Source organism: Chiloscyllium plagiosum, unplaced genomic scaffold (assembly GCF_037043375.1).
Source record: "Chiloscyllium plagiosum isolate Xiang-an unplaced genomic scaffold, Cpla_swu_hap1 HiC_scaffold_1, whole genome shotgun sequence".
NCBI lineage: Eukaryota > Metazoa > Chordata > Chondrichthyes > Orectolobiformes > Hemiscylliidae > Chiloscyllium > Chiloscyllium plagiosum.
Window position 1 is genome coordinate 132,326,754 of NW_028270139.1, and position 16,903 is coordinate 132,343,656.

At 41.7% G+C, this 16,903-nt stretch overlaps 1 long non-coding RNA gene across 1 annotated transcript in view; it reads left to right on the plus strand.

Annotated features, from left to right (window-relative positions):
• Positions 1-333: 333 nt before the first annotated feature.
• The window catches only part of LOC148152219 (uncharacterized), a 36,043-nt gene continuing 19,473 nt past the window's right edge, over positions 334-16,903 (plus strand). Inside the window, exons 1-2 of the long non-coding RNA XR_015759429.1 lie at positions 334-409; positions 1,088-1,178. This is a non-coding gene — a long non-coding RNA (uncharacterized LOC148152219). The remainder of the gene's footprint in view (positions 410-1,087; positions 1,179-16,903) is intronic.

Sequence of the window (16,903 nt, forward strand, 5' to 3'; positions counted from 1 at the left end):
TCTGGAAATAGTGAGAGTTATCAAAAAACAAATCTGCAGGGTATTAAGAGATATGCAAAGTGGTAATATAGGATGGTCACTCTGGGAACTTTAATGAACCAAGTATCAATTGGGATATTGGTAGAGAGAAGGAGAATTTTGTAAACTGTGTTCAGGAGAACTGCCTTGATTAGTATAGCCCTGACACAATCCGAAAGGAGCCAGTGCTAGAGCTCAAGCTGGGAAATGAGATAGATCAAGTATCGGTCTGGGAACATTTGTATCATCATCACATCATAAGTTTTAATTTAGTAATGCAGAAGAATAACAACACGGGTAAACCCTCCTGCTGAATTTAAACCTGCAACACAGAAAAGATTTAGCCCGTGCAGTAATCTGTGAAAATTTGAGAGGTCAACAGCTAGTTAAGGTAAGAATTAACAACTTTATTTCTTGAAGTATAACAGAGAATAATTAACTAACAACTATTTACAACTCTTTCCTCTAACCTATCTTTTACCTTCCCTTCTATAATGCTAGTCCAATAAAACTCCCGAGTAAGATTCACCAAAAATTTAAATTTCAAAACCAGGTTGCTGTCGAATCTTCCCTTTGTATCTGCCTCTGTAGATTTTCTTCTTCTTAGGGATTTCTGTTTCACAGGTCATTGATAGATAAAGGTATCTTTAAGAGAGCTATTTCTTGGGCAGTCTGTACATGCTGTTGCCTTTAATTATTATATAATCACTGTTTCTATACATTTGGGTCATTCTTTCCATTAGAATTAGAATCCCTACAGTGTAGAAACAGGCCATTTGGCCCAACAAGTCCACACCGACACTCCGGAGGTTAACCCACTCAGATCCATTCCCCTACACCGATTACTCTAGACTTCCCCTAATTAATGTACCCAACCCACATATCCCAGAACCTGCAGTTCCCCACTTCAAATGTTCAATTTTTCCTGGTCTTATACTCCAAAGCATTGGATTGTTTCATTGGTTTTTAATATTGTCAATATACTAAATTCAAACTTGATTGAAGGTTGGTATTTTTGGGGTATAATTTAAACTGATTGACCAAATTCAAATTTGTTTTTGTCTCATAGCATCTCATCCAGTGCTAGTTGCTGGACCAAATGTTACATTGTAAAGTCTCCAGCGCTCTGTGTGCTTGTGAAGTCCTTCACTGTCTTAAAGGTACAGTACACCTCTACACCTTCATAACAATTGGAAGAGGCATAATTCAAAGCCAAGAGAATGTTAGATAGTAAAATACAACCAGAGATTGATGGGAAAAACTGCAATGGCACAATGCATGATATTTAAGAAAGAGATGCTTCAGGTACAAATTAGTTATATTCTAACAGGGGAAATAGAGTTACCAAATTTCCAGGATTGACCTTGGGACTCAGGAAGTATGAAGGAATTATGGTTGTGGTTATTGGAGATCAATCATCTCAACCCCAAAAACACCTCTGCAGGAGTTCCTAAATGCAGGTCCTTGACCCAACCATGTTCAGCTGCTTCATCAACACTGCCCTTTCATCATAAGGTCAGGTGGGGGATGTTCGCAGATGACTACACAATACTCAGCACCATTTTCAATAGCTCAGATACTGAAGCAGTCCACTTTCATATGCAGTAAGATCTGGCAAAATCTAGGCTTGGGCTGATAAGTGGATGTTGCAGGCTCCAGGAATTAGATTTTTCATTAAGAACAGGCAAGGCAGTAAAAGAAGTGGAGGTGTGGCCTTGTTAGTCATGGACAGTATAACAGTGACTGAAAGAAATTTTGACGAGGACTCATCTACTGAGGTGGTACGGGCTGAGATTAGAAACAGGAGAGGTGAGGTCACACTGCCTGGAATTTTTTTATAGGCCTCCGCAAAGTTTCTGGTTTGTGGAGGAGAGGATCGACAAAACAATTCTGGGGAGGAATGAAAGGAACAGGGTGGCCATTATAGGGGACATTAACTTCCCCAATATTGACTGGAATTGCTATAACTCTAATACGTCGGATGGATCAGTTTTTGTCCAATGTGTGCAGGAAGGGTTTCCTGACACAGTATGTTTAAGGGCCGACAAGAGGGGAGGCCACACTGGATCTGGTGCTTGGTAATGAACCAGGTCAGGTATTTGACTTAGTGGTAGGTGAGCACTTTGGAGAGAGTGACCATAATTAGTTAGGTTTAGTTTAGCGATGGAAAGGGATAGGTACATGCCACAGGTCAAGAGTTATAGATGGGGGAAGGGCAATTGTAATGTGATTAGGCAAGAATTAGGATGCATAGAATGGGGTAGCAAAATGCAGGGAATGCAGACAATCAAAACGTGCAGCTGGTTTAAGGAATAGATATCGCATGACCTTGGTAGGTATGTCCCTGTGAGGCAGGGAGGAAATGGTAAGGTAAGGGAACCATGGTTTATTAAAGAATTTGCATCACTTGTTAAGTGGAAGAAGGAGGCTTATGTGAAGTTGAGACGAGATGGTTCAGATGAGGAGATGGAGAGTTACAGATAAGATAGGAAGGATTTAAAGAGAGGGTTAAGAAGAACAAGGAGAGGACACGAGCAGATCAGAGAGGTGCTAAACGAACATTTCTCATCGGTTTTCACTCAGGAAAAGGAGAATATTGGAGAGAAGAAGACTGAGCTTTGGGATATTAGACTAGAAAGGATCGAGATTAGTTACAAAGGGGTGTTATCAATTCTGGAAGGAGTGAAAGTAGATAAGTCCCCTGGGCTGAATGGGATTTATCTGAGGATCCTCTGGGAAGCTAGGGAGATGGTGGAACCTTTGGCCTTGATCTTTGAGTCGTCATTGGCTACAGGTTTAGTACCAGAGGATTGGAGGATTGCAAATGTTGTGTCCTTGTTCAAGAAGGGCAGTAGAGATGACTCAGGTAATTATAGACGAGTGAGCCTTACATCAATTGTATGAAAAGTTTTGGAAAGGATTACAAGCAATAGGATTCATAATCTAGCAAGCAACAATTTGATTGCAGATAGTCAACATGGTTTCATCAAGGGCAGGTCATGCCTCACAAACATCATTGAGTTCTTTGAGAAGGTGACCAAGCATGTAGATGAGGGTAGGGCAGTTGATGTGGTCTACATGGACTTCAGTAAAGCCTTTGACAAGGCTCCACATGGTAGGCTGTTGGAGAAGATGCAGAGGCATGGAACTGAGGGTGATTTAGTAGTTTGGATTAGAAACTGGCTTTCTGTAAGAAGGCAGCGAGTGGTGGTTGATGGAAAATATTCAGCCTGGAGTCCGGTTACTAGTGGTGTGCCACAGGATCTGTTTTGGGACCACTGCTGTTTGTCATTTTTATAAATGATTTAAATGCAGACATAGGTGGATGGGTTAGTAAGTTTGCAGATGACACTAAAGTCAGTGGAGTAGTGGACAGCATGGAAGAATGTTACAGGTTGCATGGGGACTTGGATAAACTGCAGAATTGGGCTGAGAGGTGGCAAGTGGAGTTCAATGCAGATAAATGTGAGGTGATGCACTTTGGGAAGAATAACAGGAAGGCAGAGTACTGGGTTAATGGAAAGATTCTTGGTAGTGTGAATGTGCAGAGGGAACTTGGAGTCTTTGTACATAGATCCCTGAAAGTTGCCACCCCGGTTGCTAGTGTGTTAGGTTTCATTGGTAGAGGGATTGCGTTCCGGAGCCATAATATCATGCTGCAACTGTACAAAACGTTACTGTGGCCACACTTGGAATATTGTGTACAGATCTGGTCGCCCCATTACAGGAAGTATGTGGAAGCATTAGAAAAGGTGCAGAGGAGATTTACCAGGATGTTGCCTGGTCTGGGGGAAAGGCTGAGAGACTTGGGTCTGTTCTCATTTGAAAGAAGAAGGCTAAGCAGGGATTTGACAGAGACATACAAGACGATCAGAGGATGAGATAGGGTAGACAGTGAAAGTCTTTTTCCCAAGATGGTGACATCGGCTTGTACGAGGGGGCATAGCTACAAATTGAGGAGTGATAGATTTAAGACAGATGTCAGAGGCAGGGACTTTACTCAGATAGTGGTAAGGGTGTGGAATGCCCTGCCTAACAATGTAGTTAACTCAGCCACATTAGGAGCATTTAAACAATTCTTGGATAAGCATATGGATAATGATGGGATAGTATGGAGGGATGGGCTTAGATTAGTTCATAGGTTGGCGCAACTTCAAGGGCCAAAGGGTCTGTTCTGCACTATATTGTTCTATGTTCTAATTCTGCAGCGAGTAACTTACCTCCTGTTTTCCCAAACCCTGTCCGCAATCTACAAAGCATAAGCCAGAAAGTCTCATCACTTCCCTGAATGAGAGTAGTTCCAACAGCTTCATGCTCTTCAGGGCGAAGCAGTCTGCTTGATTTTATACTACACCCAGCCCCTTCAATTTTACTCCATTGATGGACAATAAAGTCAGTGTGTATCACCTTGAAGTTACATTGCAGCAACTCACCAAGACTCCTTTAGCAGCACGATGCAAACCCATGACCACTAACATTTAGCGGATAATGGCAGCAGACATATAGAAACACACCAACTGCATGTTTCATCCAATCCACAGACCATCCTGACTTGGAACTATACTCCATCACTGTCACTGCATCAAAATTTTGGGACTTCCTTCCTAACAGGACTGTAGATTTTGCAACACCCCAAAGACTGCAATAATTCAAGATGGCAACTCACTACTACTTTCTCTGGGCATTTAAGGATGGGCAATAGATGCTGGACAGACAATAATACTGATGTTCCATGAACAAAGATAAATAAAAAGGAATTGCAGGTCAACCTCTAGCACACAGTTGTGTACAATCCTCGAGAAAATTTGCAGGGAAATTAAAAAGTATCTTTCTGCTGTAATTCCCTTTGAACATTTCTCTTTACCAGATATAAAGAAAGCTGAAAATTGGTGAAAAAGGCTGTTTGGCAGACTGCCAAGTATCATCCAAATAGGAAATGATTCTTTTTGCTTTCCAATTGATGTAGAAAGGCAGTGCATTGCGGGGATGTACTAATTGACAGACTAATGAAGCCTAGGGAAAGATAAGTGATTAAATCTCCAAAAAACATTTAATCACAATTGGCAATCTTAGTGAAAGATAAAGGCTAAAACAGCGCACTGTGAAAGATGAGGGAGTTAACAAAAATGATTAAACAAAATAGGATGGGGCATGATAAATATCAGATGAGTTCTTCATGTCTAAACCAAGTTAATGCATTACTCTGAGATGGGATATGAAGAGGAGAGAAAATAAGACTGAAAAAAAGCATGAGAATAGAATAACAAATAACATCTACTGAGCCCAAAAGCCTTCTACAGCTTGTATAAAGTAAACAGGTAGCAAGAAGTGGACTGGGTCCTCATTAAGACAAGTGGGGTTATATACTTCAAGGCAGGCTGGAATGCTTAATGAATTATTTCTATTTGTATTTACTGAGGAAAAAGAATCTGAAAAGATACAGGTAAGCAGAGAGATTGGAGACATTGAATAGTGTGAAAATTGAAAGGAGAGTGCTTCTGGAAATGCTGGCTATGCCTCAGGTCAATAAATCACTTGGTCTGGATGGCTTTCTTTTCTAAAGGAACTGGGTGTGAAGAAAGAGTCATAGAGAGGTACAGCATGGAAATAGACCCTTCAGTCCAACTCGTCCATGCTGACCAGATATCCCAACCCAATCTAGTCCCACTTGCCAGCACCTTGCCCATATCCCTCCAAATTCTTCCTATTCATATATCCATCCAGATGCCTTTTAAATGCTGTAATTGTACCACTTCCTCTGGCAGCTCATTCGACACACACACCACCCTCTGCGAGAAAAAGTTGCCCCTTAGGTCTCTTTTATATCTTTCCCCTCTCACTCTAAACCTATGTCCTCGGGTTTTGGACTCCCTCACCCCAGGGAAAAGACTTTGTTTATTTATCCTATCCATGCCCCTCATGATTTTATAAACCTCCATACGATCACCCCTCAGCCTCTGAAACTCCAGGTAAAACAGCATCCAGCCTATTCAACCTCTCTCTATAACTCAAGTCCTCCAACACTGACAACATCCTTGTAAATCTTTTTTGATCTCATTCAAGTTTCACAACATTCTTCCAATAGGAAGGAGACCAGAATTGCACACAATATTCCAACAGTGGCCTAACCAATATCGTGTACAGCCACAACATGACCTCTCAACTCCTCTACTCAAAACGTTAACCAGTAAAGGAAAACATACCAAACACCTTCTTCACTATCCTATAAACTGCGACTCCACTTTCAAGGAGCTATGGACCTGCACTCCAAGGTCTCTTTGCTCAGCAACACTCCCTAGGACCTTACCATTAAGCATATAGGTCCTGCTAAGATTTGCTTTCCCAAAATGCAGCACCTTACATTTATCTAGATTAAACTCCATCTGCCTCTTCTCAGCCCATTGGCCCATCTGATCAAGATCCCATATTAATCTGAGGTAACCTTCGTCGCTGTCCACTACACCTCCAATTTTGGTGTCATCTGCAAACCTACTAACTATACCTCTTATGTTGACATCCAAATAATTTAGATAAATGATGAAAAGTAGTGGACCCAGCACCGATCCTTGTGGCATTCCACTGGTCACAGGCCTCCAGTCTGAAAAACAACCTTCCACCACCACCCTCTGTTTTCTCCCTTTGAGCTAGTTCTGTATCCAAATGGCAAGTTCTCCCTGTATTCCATGAGATATAACCTTGCTGACCAGTCTCCCCTGGGGAACTTTGTTGAACGCCTTACTGAAGTCCATATATATCACATCTACCGCTCTGCCCACATCAATCCAGAGCTTGGGAGGGGAGGGGGGGGGGGGGGGAACAGTAACTGCCTTCACTTGGGTCTGTGCCAGAGACGGGGAAGGTTATCGGAATGGGAGTGGAGAATGTTACAAACTGCTGATGCATTAAAACAAAACTTTCTGGGAAAAGTTGTCTCACTCCTTGAAGAGCTCAGAACTAGCTGTTTTATTTATGGTTATTTTGACCGAACAACAAATATTGAAGATTTATTTTTAGGAAGAGGCGTTTATTTCTGTGTGTTAGTTTGTGAAAAAAAAAAGTGGGTGGCACTGCTGCCTCACAGCGCCAGAGACCTGGGTTCAATTCCTGCCTCAGGCGACTCTCTGTGTGGAGTTTGCACATTCTCACTGTGTCTGCGTGGGTTTCCTCCGGGTGCTCCGGTTTCCTCCCACAATCCAAAAATGTGCAGGTTAGGTGAATTGGTCATGCTAAATTGCCCGTAGTGTTAGGTTAAGTGGTAAATGTAGGGGAATGGGTCTGGGTGGGTTGCGCTTCGGCGGGTCGGTGTGGACTTGTTGGGCTGAAGGGCCTGTTTCCAAATTGTAAGTAATCTAATCTAATCTTCTTTGTTAGTTCTTCAAAAACCTCAATCAAGTTTGTGAGGCATGATTTCCCACACACAAAGCCATGTTGGTTTTGTCAGTCCTTGCCTTTCCAAACACATGTACATCCTGTCCCTCAGGATTCCCTCCAATAACTTGCCCACCACCGATGTCAGGCTCACCGGTCTATAGTTCCCTGGCTTGTCCTTACCACCTTTCTTAAACAGTGGCACCACGTTAGCCAATCTCCAGTCTTCTGGCACATCACCTGTGACTATCGATGATACAAATATCTCAGTAGGCGGTCCAGCAATCACTTCCCTAGCTTCCCACAGACTTCTAGGGTACATTTGATCAGGTCCTGGGGATTTATCCATTTTTATGTGTTTCAAGATATCCAGCACTTCCTCCTCTGTAATATGGACATTTTTCAAGATGTCACCATCTATTTCCCTACATTCCATATCTTACATGTCTTTTCCAAAGTAAATACTGATGCAAAATTTGCCCCATCTCCTGCAGCTCCAAAGATCAGCAGCCTTGCTGATCTTTGAGAGGCCCTATTCTCTCCCTGGTTACCCTTCTGTCCTTAACGTATTTGTAAAAATCCTTTGGATTCTCATTAACACTATTTTCCAAACCTATCTCATGCCCCCTTTTTGCCGTCCTGATTTCTCTTTAAGTGTACTCCTACTGTCTTTATTCTCTTCTTAGGATTCACTCGATCTATCCTGTCTATACCTGGCATATGCTTCCTTCTTTTTCTTAGCCAAACCCTCAATTTCTCTAGTCATCCAGCATTCCCATGCCTACCAGCCTTTCCTTTCACCCTAAAATGAATATACTTTCTCTGGACTCTCATTATCTCTTTTAGATTACTGACAGTGTGGAACAGGCCCTTCGGCCCAACAAGTCCATGCCGACCCTCTGAAGGGCAACCCACCCAGACCCATTCCCCTACACCTAACACTACGGGCAATTTAGCATGGCCAATTCACCTAACTTGCATGTTTTCGGACTGTGGGAGAAAACCGGAGCACCCGGAGGAAACCCACGCAGGCACAGGAAGAATGTGCAAACTCCACACAGACATCTGCCTAAGGCAGGAATTGAACCCGGGTCTCTGGCGCTATGAGGCAGTAGTGCTAACCATTGTGCCACCATGCCGCCGACCTTCTGAAAGCTTCTCATTTTCCAGCTGCCTCTTTACCTCCAAACATCTGTGCCCAATCAGCTTTTGAAAGTTCTTGCCTAATACCATCAAAATCACTATTTTAAAACTAATAGAATTATGGTCGCTGGCCCTAAAGTGCTCCCTCACTGACACCTCAGTCACCTGACCTGCCTTATTTCCCAAGAGTAAGTCAAGTTTTGCACCTTCTCTAGTAGGTACATCCACACACTGAATCAGAAAATTTTCTTGTACACACTTAACAAATTCCTCTCCTTCTAAACCCTTAACACTATGGCAATCCCAGTCTAGTGGAATTGTTTGCCATGATTTGGAGATGTCTTAGGTTTCAAGCTTCCCTTGATATGGGAATTGGGAGAGGAGAGGAGAGATGAGGTGCCTTAGGATTGGAGAGTGTGACACCCCTGTTAAAGAAAGAGTGCCAGAACAGTACTTACATTTACAGGCTGCTTAGTCAAAATCAGTGGTGAGAAAGGTTTTGGGAATGTTAAACAAGAAAATAATCGACAGGCACTTGGAGAGTTATTTCAAATACTTTCAAGAGAAGAGCATAGGTTTATAGAAAGCACATTATAGGTGACTATTGTAATTAAGTCTTTTGAGAAGTAACACTAAAATTTAATGAAGAGAATGCTCTTTAAAGATGTCAGAACGTAATGAGAGTGGTTAGAAAGCAAATCCGTTCAGGGTGTTCATAAATAAAGGCATGGAGTACAAAAGTAACAAGTTATGCTGAGCCTTCATAAAACTCTGGTTCAGGCACAACTAGAGTATTGTGCGCAGTCCTGGACACTGAGCTTCAGGAAGTTTCAGAGGGTCTTTGAGAAGTGATTTACCAGAATGGCAAGAGAGTGGTTTTGTTACAAAGTTAAGTTGGAAAAGCCGGGTTTGTTTTCCCGGGGACAGAGGACATTGAAGGGAGATTTGAAAGGAGTGTAAAAGACTATGACAGACTTAAGATAATGTAGACAAGGAAAAGACACTTCCGCTCAACTGATTGCACAAGGACTAAGGGATACAGATCAAAGAGTTTGGGCTCAAGATGCAGTGGGGGATAAGAAAGATCATTTTTACATGGCAAGTTATAGGGGGAGGCAATGGCTTAGTGGTATTGTTGATGGACTGTTGATCCAGAGACCCAGGTAATGTTCTAGCAACCAAGGTTTGAAATCAGCCACAGCAGATAGTGGAATTTGAATTCAACAAAAGTCTGGAATTAAGAGTCTAATGAGGAACATGAATTTATTGCCAATTGTTGATTATCAGGAACCCCATTGGTTCACTAATGTCCTTTAGGGCAGGAAGCTGCCATCCTTACCTGGTTTGGCCTACATGTGACTCCAGATCTACAGACTCTGGGCAATTAGGGATGGGTAATGAATGCACTCATCCCATGAACGAATTTAAAAAGGAGTTGTCATCTCCAAAATGGTGGTACATACAGAAACAATCGATGATCCCAAAATGGAACCAGATTGGCACTTGAAGGAAATAGACTTGCTCGGTTAGAGGCAGAACCGAGTGGGATGGTGGGAACAATTGCATGCCTAGCACCCTCCAAATTTCACTGGCATGGCATAAGGGTGCAAGGCTAAGATCACATGTTGTACTGCCAGCCTAACCAGTTCTATTTGCAGGGGTGGACATCTCTTAGCTACTGAGGAGATGTGGAATATAGCCAGTCTGTGGTAGTTTGTAGTTTATAACTCATCTGAAGAGCCATGAACAATAATCTGGTTTCGGGTATTTTTGAAAAGTGAAGTCAGAAGGTCTTACACTTGCTTATTCGTGTCCCTTCCACCTCCCTCCCCACCCCCGCTAACTCCTACCAACTCATGCTATGATGAAGTACCCATGTCCCCTCAAAACCTTGTGTCAACACATGCCAATTTAACCAAGCCTTATCATGCATGCCCAACTGAGAGCTCATACTCCCACAAAAGTATTTTGCTTTGCTGATACAGCTAGGAGAAAGGGAGACATTTATTGATTGAAGTCATCATTTTAAAATAAACTATATTTTCTGTGATATTGTTTTGAAATGGCTCACAAGATAAAGAATTTTCAAGTGCTCATTGCTTTTGTCATTGATGCTTTAGATGGGATTGGGTGATTATATAAGATTGTAGCAACTGCAGTTATTGCTTCCAGACAATTGAAAATGGGCATTTTTCCATAGTTTCAGTCATGCCATTGGTACTGCAGGGTTCATTTATTTTGATGGAAAGCATGTTGATGAATAGGCATAGAATTGCCACGAGTTAACACAAAGGGTATGAGGGGCCATTGGTGCTAGTATTGGCACATAAGATGGCATGGAGAGTGGGTGATAATGTGAGGGAGTGTAAACAGTGAGTGTTAAAGGGCCTTAATTATAAGAAACTAAATGGGGCAATATTCCAGAGAACTGAAGTGGGCTGTTTAACCAGCACTTGGTTTATGCTTTAGGCTGCCTCCAATTTGAGTCTGGACCTGGCAGGTCTAATTCCATCATATATCTACTCATTCCACACGCCAGAATGAAGGTTGGTTCTAACAGGGAACTTTCTATCGAGGGGGGACTGCAGAGTACTAAATGTCTTGACTCAAGTGACTTTTCTTGAAGACAAAAGTCCAACTCTATAAATATATGACTTTTCAATTTGAACTTTGTCGTTATATGAATTTTTTCTGGTTTGCCTTCCCATTACACAATCTGTTTTTTAAAACAGTTTTGTCCTTTTTAAAATCTTCTACTTTCTTATAACTATAACGTTTAATTTTCCTTCTAAATTGCCAAATTTCTTGTTATTTTTGATGCTCCATCAGCCCCAGGCATATTCACAGAATCACAGAACAAGTAAATGGTTACAGTATGGAAGAAGGCTGATCAGCCCATCATGTCTTCACCAGCTCCCTGGAGAAGCAAAGTACCTAGTGCCACATACCTCACCTTCTCCCTGCAACTCTATTCTCATTCTTCATTTTCAGATGGTAATGCAATTTTCTCTTGATTATCTTGATGAAACCTGTCTTTACCACACTTTCAGTCAGTATGTCCCAGATCCTAATTGTCCACTGCACAAAAAAGCTTATACTCATGTTGACATTGTTTCCTTTGCCAATTACCTTAAATTTGTGCCCCCTTGCTCTCAATCCTTTTATAAGTGCAGAAAGGTCTACAAAACAGGTCTATTGAGGTCTACAAAACCATGAAGGGTATAGGCAGGGTAGATAGAGATAAGCTTTTTCTCAGGATGAGGGTTTCAAGGTTGACTCAATTAAGGTGCATCTGGACAGATGCATGAGTAGGTAGGGAGCTGAGGGATACAGATGCTTAGGAATTGGGCGATAGGTTTAGACAGCAGATTTGGATTGGCTCAGGCTTGGAGGGCCGAAAGGTCTGTTCCTGGGCTGTAAATTTTCTTTGTTTTTTGTTCTTTTAAGTGGGAACAGTATTTAAAATAAAAACGACAGAGACCTGAGATCTGAAGCACAAACAGAAATTGCTGCAGAAACTCAGCTGGTCTGGCAGCATCTGTGGGAAGAAAACAGCTAATATTTCAAATCTGGTGACTTTTCATTAGAACTGATAGCAGCTAGAAAAAGGCGGTATTTATGGTTTCTCCGCACATGACGTCAGACCTGCTGAGTGTTGCCAGCAATGTTTGTTTTTATTTGGGATCAATATTTCCAATGTACTCACCTGTGGGCGGCACGGTGGCACAGTGGTTAGCACTGCTGCCTCACAGCGCCAGAGACCCGGGTTCAATTCCCGCCTCAGGTGACTCTCTGTGTGGAGTTTGCACGTTCTCCCCGTGTCTGCGTGGGTTTCCTCCGGGTGCTCCGGCTTCCTCCCACAGTCACAAAGATGTGCAGGTTAGGTGAATTGACCATACTAAATTGCCCGTAGTATTAGGTTAGGGGTAAATGTCGGGGTATGGGTATGGGTGGGTTGCGCTTCGGCGGGTCGGTGTGGACTTGGGCTGAAGGGCCTGTTTCCACACTGTAATGTAATCTAATCTAATGTAATCTAATCTAATCTAATCTGTGTCTCATGATTGTTGTGAATTGTTCTCCCTCTTTAAGGTCTTCACTTCTTTCCTAAAGTGTGGTGCTCAGAACTGCACATATTACTTCAGTTGAGGCCAAACCAGTGTCCCATATAAGCTTAACATAGCCTCATTGCACTTAATCATAGAGTCATAAAGATGTATAGCACGTAAACAGACCCTTCGATCCAACTTGTCCATGCTGACCAGATATCCTAACCTAATCTAGTCCCATTTGCCAGCACTTGGCCCATATCCCTCCAAACCCTTCCTATTCATATACCCATCCAGATGCCTTTTAAATGATGTAATTGTATCAGCCTCCACCACTTCCTCTGGCAGCTCATTCCATACACGTACCACCCTCTGCATGAAAAACCCTTAGGTTCCTTTTTTATCTTTCCCCTCTCACCCTAAACCTATGCCCTCTAGTTTCGTATTTCCTGGCCAACAGAAGAGATTATAACCAGGGTGGAAGGGGTCTTTGATGTAGTCTGCCTTTCTGAGGCATAAAAAAGTGTAGATGGAGTCAACGGGTGGAAGGTTGGTTTGCGTGATGATCTGGTCTGTGTTCACAACTCTCTATAGTTTCTTATGATCCTGGGCAGAGCACTTGCTGTACCAAACCATGATGCATTCCAGATAGAATGCTTTTTATGGTGCATCTATAAAAATTGGTAAGAGTCTTTATGGACATGCTGAATTTCCTTCACCTCCTGAGGAAGTAGAGGAATTGTTGTGCTTCCTTAACCATCGCATCAAATGTGGGTGATTGTCACTGCTAAGAATTTGAGGCTATCAAAAATCTCTACCTCAGCTCCATTGATGTAGATAGGGATGTGCCCTCCACGATGATTCCTGAAGTCAATGACCAACTTTTTCGTTTTGCTGATGTTGAGGGAGAGATTGTTATCTATACACCATGCCACCAAGCACTCTTATCTCTTTCCTGTTTTCTGTCTCTGTTTGAGATCCTGTCAACGGTGGTGTCATCAATAAACTTGTAGATGGAGTTAAGATTTAATTTGCCAAACAGTAATGAGTGTACAGGGAGTACAATAAGGGGCTGAGTATGCAGCCTTGAAGGGTGCTGGTATTGAGGATTGCCATGGAGGACAATGAGAAAGCAAATAGGGAGGCACTAATAGGATCTCTCCCACAGAAGCTGGAGAGTTGGAACAGCAGTTCACTGGCCAGTGACAGAGTGATAATGTGGGAGATATCCAAGGTAAGGGGACCACATTTTCAATATTGGACCTATTGGGGTCATTAGGCCACTAAAGGTAAGATATTCAGTTCCATCATGCATTGACTAACTGAGATTGTGGGAAAACTTGAATAGTTCCTGGGGCCTCTGCAAATCCTGGTGAGTTAATCTCCAAAGGCTCAATTAATTGAAATAAAAAGGGGAAAAGGTGGATAAATTCAGCAGGTCTAGCTAAATCTATAGAGCAAGAAACAGTGGTAATGTTTTGACTCTTGATATTGACTTTTTCAGAACTCTGTTTCTTTGGACTCAAAATATTGTCTGTCTCTCTCCATTGATGCTGCCAGACATGCTGAGGTTCTTCAATATTTTCCAGCATCCACAGTATTTATTGAAGTTATGGAGTTTTTTCTACATTACCATGAATATTGTTAGGGGTGGGATTACTGATTGTGGGCATTGGGGGCCAATAGTCAAGACAAACTGATACAGCACTGAGCTGATTTGCATAGAACACAGACGACAAAGAGAGATGGCAATTTCATGTTATCATTCCAGACTGGAATTAACCTCAATCCCCAAAAGTAAATTATAACTTTCTGACTGACTGCAGCATTCAGGCTTCCTATTTTAGCTTTATGTTTAATATTTAATAAACTACTAGAATTGGTTGAAAATTGGATCAGTGTCATCAGCTACATCTTGTTATCCTGTAATTTTATTTGTAGATAGCATTGCAATGTGCAACTAGACATAAACATTGTTTTGTTCATGCGGGCCAGCCTGAAAATCCTGCTTTTGTACTTGAAGGTCAGAGCGTACTACCCTACTGGAAATGATGAGACTAAATAAATCAATCAGATTAAGTCAATAGCTTTTATTTTCAATTAATGGTGCAGTGATCCAGTTGTGTGACAAGTTGGCAAGACACTTAACCGTTTCTGGCCTCCTCTTAATTAGCAGTTGTCTCTGTGGTAATATCTCACCTTGTTTAGTCTACAATTCAGTTGGGTAGTGATTAAAAAAACATCTTTCAAAAACAATTACTGTAGGTGCTCTGTTCAGGGGGTTAAGTTCAATGGCCTGTCCTCAATCCTCACTTTTCTTATACTCTTCTGGGTTATTGTATGAGGAAGACAAGGGGTTTCTGCTGGCTCAGTACTCAGGGAATACTGTATTGCTGGACGTTGAGTCCACTGCCTTTTAGATGAGTCATTAATTTCAGGCCCCATCTGTTCTCTCAGGTGGATGGAAATGATCCCATGATATTCATTAAAGAAGAGCAGGCGATTTTTCCCTGTTTCCCTGAACTGTTTCTATCTTTCAACATTGTCAAAACCCGAGTTATCTGGCTGCTATTTTATTGCTGTCTGTGTGCTGTGTGCCCTTTGGGTTCTACATATTTCTACATTATAATAGTGATGACACTCAATAAGGACTTCAAAGACTATTATATACTTTGAGGTCATGAACAGAAGCAGAAAGTGAAAATGATTTATTTTAGTGATTCTATTCGGTTTTCGAGCTGAATCATGAGCATAATGAAAACTCAAAAGTCAATTCTTGACTCTATGTTGCATTAATTAAGCTGGAACAATTCAACAGTGAAGGAGTTCTAACTAGCTGTGTCTATCTTTGAGAACTCCTGTGACTGCCACTAATCAGCGACTCCTGCTGGAAATGGATGTTTTAACTGGGTTGAGCTTCTTCACTGGGACTGAACTACCAGAAAGGAAGGGTAATGGGAAGGAAAGTGTCTGAAAATGGAAAGGGGTCTTGTGGAGCTAATGGACAGAAACCAAAAATCTGGTGAGACCACCCTGTTTCCATAAAGGAGACATTTTCCAGTTGGGGAGAGGCATGTGAATCGTAACAAGGAACACAGAGACTGGAGGAAGCCATTCAGTCCCTGGAGTTTGTTTTCCAATCAATTAGATCATGCCTGGTCCATATTTTTAATTCAACTAATTATCTTGATGATATTATATATAAAGTGCATCAATTGTTATTTTGAAATATTCAAAGGATATCTATATCTATTTTTTGGCAGAGACTATCTGATTTTAACAAATCTTTGTGTGAAGAATTGCTTTCTGGTATCATAACTGAACAGCTTTGTTTGAATTATAAGGTTACTCCTCCTTCTTTTGGTCTGCTCCACTAGAGGAAATCATTTTCCTCTATCTAACTCCTTTAATCATCTTAAACACCTCAATTAGATCAACCTTCCTTACCCCTGGGAATGCAAGGCTAGTCTATGTAATCTGTCCTTGTAATTAACCCTTTTAGCCCAAGTATCATCTGAATGAATTTGCACAGCTCCCCTTCTAAGGCTACTATATCCTCCCTGACTTGTTATGCTCAGAACTGAACATGGTATTCTAAATGGGATCTAACCAGAGCTTTATGTTACTATAACATAACATTTCCACTGTATTCCAGTCCCTGCATTTTTAATCATTTTCAGATTAATCCAGTAACTTTTGGTGATTTCTGTACTTGGATCTCTAAGTCTATCAGCTATTCACAGTTGTTAACTCCTCATTTCTTAGCTCCAAGCTGGACAACCTCAGATGTTCTGCACTGACTTCCATCTTTGATGCTTTGCCAACTCATTAATCTATTAATGTCCTGTTGCAATTTCTGCTCCCACAAACACTATTTTCTGTAATAAAAATGGAAAAATTTGGAGCTACTCAGCAGGCTAGCAAGCGCCTGTAGAGAAAGCTTCAGAATGAACATGTCAGGTTGATGGCCTTTGGTCTGAATTATTTTCTGCGCTACCTCAGTGAATGCTGTCATGCGAGATTACATTTCTGCTCAGGTCAAAGGTGCTTGGGCTGTTGCTGAGATATGCACCATCTATCTCAAAAAGGTATCAATCTTGAAATGGTATGAGTCCAGATGAGACTGCAGGAAATGCCCTGAAACTTTGCAATCTGAGGCAATTGATGCCCAAGCAGTACTATCTCACCTTTCACGCCCCATGTTGCTTTAGGAACAATGTTAAAAATCTGTGCCTTTTTCAGTCCAGCCTGTTCCATCACATGTGCAATATTAGAGAGCATGTTCTTGCTGTAAGGTCTTCTCCAGGACTTTGTGGGATAGTCACCAT